Here is a 5,956-nt window from a genome sequence, read left to right as displayed (position 1 = left end):
AAGTCGAGCTAATGATGGGGAAACGGCACAACAGTGACCCCTAGCTGCAAAAGCTGATATTTTTTTTAAATGCAGTGGAAAGGTTTTATAATAATAATAATAATAATAATAATAATAATAATAATAATTATTATTATTATTATTTTACATACTTATATGTTACAGATCATCAAACCGATTTCACTCAAATAGAACCTGTCGCATAAAGTGAACTAGGCTTAAAGGTTGCACAAAGTAACACATCATGCTAAAATCTTAATAAAACAGTTGCAAAACAAAGTCACTGCTCATCTATCAGTCTGGAAAGGGTTTTAAATATATTTCCAAGGCTTTGGGATTCCAGCAAACCATGTTTAGAGCCAATTTCGCAGGCCTGCCAAAATTACTCCATGAGTGTATTTGTATTCAGTAAGTAATTACACTACAATGACACTTATCATGCGGATTTTTTTTTAAATTGTGAATTTTCCTGTTTGTGTATGAATTTTAGTACTAAATAAAATGACAAATGTTCATCAACCATAGGCACCTGGAAACACTCACATCTCTATAACACCCTTTATTTATTGTTTTTGAATGTAATTAATTGTTCAAATTTTAGAAATACATTAACGCCAAACATAACTCTTTCTAAAATATAGTTTTGGATGTGCATAGTCCTACCTAGTATGGCTACTGTAGGACAAACATGTTTTAGTCAACAAAGAGAGATCAAAAAAGTTAAATTTAGATTGTAGCCCACAATGACTCCTACTGGCTGGTGTGTTTCTGCTAGTATTTGGACTGGATCCGGTTGCACCCAGAAGCTTTTCCCATCCTGTGGGAGGCAGTCAGTCCACTGTTTACCTCAGCTGTCAATGTCAACTAAGGACCGCCTTTATTTACTCTGGAAGAAGCTGTAAAAGTTTCTGAAAGGAGCCCGATATGGTTATACTGAGGTGAGTTGTCTAGGATATGCTAAACTGTTGGTTAGCTGTTGTTTTTGTCACTGTTAGGTATTGCTAACCTCTGATAGCTGCTGTTAACTGACTTTAGTGAAACTGTATTTGAAATGGATGAGAAATGGATTTCCGGTTAATACTTGTACAGCTGCTGTTATTGTGTATATATTTATTTATATTTAGATTTCTTCATACATTCTTATATAGTTCTATATTGTGTATTGTGTATTTTGTTGTACAGTTATTTTATTTTCAACTTTAATTTATATATTTATCTTTATCTTATTCTTCCCAGTTAAATTTACCCTTCATTCTAATTTGTGTTGTACAGTTATTTCATTTTTAACCATAATTTATATTTTATTCCTTCCTAGTTAAATTTACCCTTTTTAATTTTTCATATTTATTTCCTATCTTATTCATAGCCTTTTCCTTTTTTGTTTTCTTTAGGTCACGAGCAGTTGTCCAAGCATTTCACTACATATCGTACTGTGTATGACTGTGTACGTGACAAATAAAATTTGAATTTGAATTTGAATTTGAAATGTGAGAATGTAATCAAACTGTTTATTATTAATGTGTTTTTTTTAGGACTCTCAAGCCTAACATTAGCTAGCATAATGTTAGCTTAGAAGTAGCTGTTGCTGCTGTTTAGCTTGCTCTTTTCACCTGTCTGGACGTCCAGAAAGGTGATTGCATGTCTAATCACCTGACACCTGACAATAAGTAATTGCAACAATATCTGGAATAAATAAGCATATTTCTGTACATTTGCTTAGAGCCCTGAGTTAAATTCATTAGAGGAGGCGTAAGTTCAGACAGAAGAGACATTTTATTAAGATGCTGGTGGTTGTCTCTTTCCTTCACATTTTTGTTCCTTTGGTGAAGGTATGTTGGTGAAGGGGTATAAACATAATACATAATATTCTTAATACATACATAATGCATTTTATACATAATACATAAAAAATAGATATGAACCTTCATATTTTGAGTCTGAAGGCGCAGGGACAAATTTAAATGTCCCTTTATGGCACGCTTGTGACTGCTCCTCTTCTCTGTTTTGATGTACTATGGGGCAAAGGCCATTAGTACATCGTGGGGGAACATGGCTGCTTCCACAAACTACAAATCTGCTTCTGTGTATTTTTAACAGGATTAATTATACGTTTATGAGAATACATCAGTTTGTTGAAAATGTAAATGTATATTTAGAAGTACAGTTGTTCTTTTAAATAACCTCAAACTAATACTGTCTGTACTTTTAATGATTTATTGGTCAGAAATTTGCACAAAGTTAGAAACTATGATTAATACAAGTGTGGTATGCATTGTCAAAATATAGAAAGTTATATATAATGATTCAACATATATCACATTTGACTTCTGAAAAAAACAAAAAAACAAAATACAATACTAATACAATACTATTCAATACTATTCCCTTAAATGTAAACACTGCCTAGAGCGAGAGAGCTGCCTTGGTGGAGGTTTGCGCTCTTGAAGTACTTCTTGTTAATTATTGTGATAATTAATTGATCACAAGAATATTAAAAGAAGACAAATAGGAGTAGAAAATCTTTTTGCTTCAGTACAGAGAAATGATCTAGTTTTGGGTGTTTGACTAAAGATGTGCGGTATTTGTCTTGAGCATAAAATGAATAAAATTTAATTATCAAAGCACGCAAAGCTTGCTTAATAACCACTATTTGTTCCAGTTGAGATTATTATGACACTATGAAGATAACTGTGGCAGCATATAAAACTAAATAGAGGATTTTTTTTGTCTAAGCAGTAAAATCCACATTCTTCCACAACGAAATCGGAGCAAAACATAACAGAAGTGCAGTACTGTACCAAACATTCTAACACAATATGTATAAAGAAATTCTAGGAAAATTGTGTAGATGTCAGAATTAGAAATAGAAGCTATTTGGTAATGCCATACCAATTAGGTCTGGGTAGCAACTGTAACCATGCGATTAAGAGAAACACCCAGCAGTTCAATTGTGTGTAATGGTCACCTGGCAGTACTGCTAATGCCCATTTCAGCCTACGCTGGGCAGGCCATGCCCCAGTGGCCCCCTGCACCCCAGGCAATTATGTTTGGTTTCACACGGTGAAAAGGGTTAATTGGCAGCGCCCACGTGCCTGATTGGACCTGTTTCACGCTTGTCAGCCTTCATCGCATCAAAGACAGCCCCAGTCTACTAGGCACCATTATTAGAACACGCAGAAACACACATGCATGTACTGGCGCATGGACATGCACTGTACGCAATCTGCACACACAGAGACAGAAACGCACTCAGACAGAAATTCTGGACTGCTGTTCTCCATGTCCATGCATGTTGTCTGCATTTAGACAATATGCAAATCACTTGCAGGATGATCCTCACCACTATCACTAGGGGTCAGTGTTGTTTTATACAAGGCAGGGGCAAATAATTCTATCAGAGGGAAGCTCTCATCGCATCATAATGTAACTTGGCTTTCCTCTGGCCACTGGATTTTACAGCTTATCTTTGCCACTCACTATCATTTAAAATCTCATTAAAATTTATTCTGATTGTGCATTTTTATTTTCCTTTAAAAAAATTAGTAGTAGTTAAAATATTTTGGTTTGGTTTTCTTTTCCAATAGCTATTTATTACATATACTTCAAATCTCACATTCTAACTTCTCTGGCTGTCTTGTAGTATTGTCAGGCCATGTCTACTGTAAACTGAGTTCTTTTCTCTGCCATGTGGTTTTACGGTCTTTATTTTTTTTAATAAGGCTTCACCCACTGAGCCACTGGGAAGTCTATGAAAACCCATCAGCCATTATACAAGCTAGTTTGACTGGCAAATAACAACAGTGACAATGTGTCCCACTCAACAGTCGGCTTTCTATAAATACCCCCCCCCCCCCCCCCCCAATCAAAGTACAGTTTTCAAAAAAGTCAGTAAAAATCTACTGAAATACAAAGTGATATTTACAACCAATTGCCTGCTGATTCCGTAAAACCTCTTCAAACACACAAGACAGAATTTATAAGGGAAAAAATGACATTATAAGAAAGACAGTATGTGACTGTAACCACATAATGAACACAGACATTTGATAAAGGTAATACAAACCAGATAAACAACATAATCTGAGGCCATTTTTTCTATAATAATGTGTGAGTTGAAAACACTGAAATATTTGATTGTACATACTCAAAGCACATGCAAACGTTTATTAAAAAAATTGCACCACTTTATTTGCAGATACAAATGCCTTTGATAGCTGTAATCAGAAGAAATTTCAGAGGTAATCTTCCCTTATTTTGTTCCACAATAAATACAACAAATCTGTACATGAACAATTTCAAAACAACCCATTGTGTCTATTAGAATCTAAATTCTCATATTAGTCTTTGCTCTTTTCTTTTTGAAGCCGTGTCAGTTTTTGGTCTGTTCAGAATGTCTTACTTTTGCTCTTTTCATTTTATCGCACTAATTGAATTTGGCTCTCAAATTTGGCAACGAGTCTTTAGATTTCCAAACATGTTGCCTGTAGATGTACACTAGCCAATGGCATGGCTCCACCACCGTGGTCTGTTTCTGCACATACAGACAGTACAGCAAGGATCTTTTCCCACTGTGCCTCCTTGTCACTTTCGGCACTCTGGCACGCTCCAACAAAGTCGCCCCTCTCACACACAGACACACACAAACATACGCGCGCGCACACCGAGACACGTACGCATAGCGAGAGTCACATTGCGTGTGTTCCTTCCCATCCGTGCCTCAGAGGACTCTGCACTTTTTCCACAGACGAGGACATGCATGCGCACACACTCACAGAGTCCTGATACACATTTCCCAACTCTGCTGGCATCCTGGGAGGGAAATGCAAGAGAGAGAGAGAGCGAGCAAGAGCATATGTTGGATAGACGTTTGTTGAGGGGGGATATTTCTCTTTGGATGTTGTCTTACAAGCTCTGACGGCATGGCGCAGAAAGAAGGCATTTTTTCGTCCAATTTATTAATCCTTTTAGGCAATGTTCTCTGTTCAGAAATGCAAATTGAATCAATCTGAGGCTGACTTTAAGACTTTTCAAGTGGGATTTAATTAGAAGCCAGGGCCTGCAGTTTTTAATGAGAGAGGGGGTGGAGAGATGGAGAAAGAGAGAGAGAGACAGAAAGAGAAAGAGAGAGGCATGGGGAGGGAGAGTGGGTTGCGGTTTTGATCTGGGGGTCCTGCTGGAGAAAGGATGCACAAACACTCATAACATACAGGCACAAACACTAATAAACACACATGCAGAAATACGCACACGCGCACCCTGTAGAGCTAAGTATGAGGCAGATGCCTGCTGTTTGGTTTTTCTCACTTCCCTCGCTGAGAGTTCAACCAGAGATGTTGTTACTTTAGTATACATCTAAAACACTCACACAAACCTAGCCTATATGAGCTCTAACGGAGATAAGCCTCATTTTCAGGGCTCACCGTAAAACACCTAAGCTAATACCAGACAGTTTCCAGGTGTTAGAGCATGGATGCAGCACAAATGTGAAGTTGGTTAGTGTAGAGGAAAAGCACGCCTACCTCCTGGAATGAGCAAAGCTGGAAAAACAAGTAGGAAAAGAAGATGTAACATCTTACCAAATAAAACGGAGACTGATCCTTATTTTGGGATCTACTACGATAACATATTTTGTTCCTTCTTGCCCATTTAGCTGTAGGTGGATGTACGTGTTTGCATTAATATGTACGCATTTGCATGAGCACAAAGCTGTGCCCACAAGTCCAAGTTAATTTTACTTGTGATAATTTGCAGATCTTGCAGTCACTCCCTCGTAAATGATTATAGCAGACAGAACTTCCCTCTAGAGTAAAACTTCCCTTGATTTATCAGAGATTTCACTGCCATTTGGCTTTCACATGCTGTCCCGTGCTGATACATTTTGGGGAAATATAGTGCTGTTAAAAAGGGTGAAGTCAGCCTGTGGTGTCGGGATGTGGTTTGAAAGCTCACGCTCTCC

This window comes from Mchenga conophoros, linkage group LG11, assembly GCF_057382185.1.
Source record: "Mchenga conophoros isolate Kocher_MC1m ecotype Shallow Benthic linkage group LG11, M_conophoros_male_GT1.1, whole genome shotgun sequence".
Lineage (NCBI taxonomy): Eukaryota > Metazoa > Chordata > Actinopteri > Cichliformes > Cichlidae > Mchenga > Mchenga conophoros.
Note: the sequence above shows the minus strand (reverse complement) of the source record.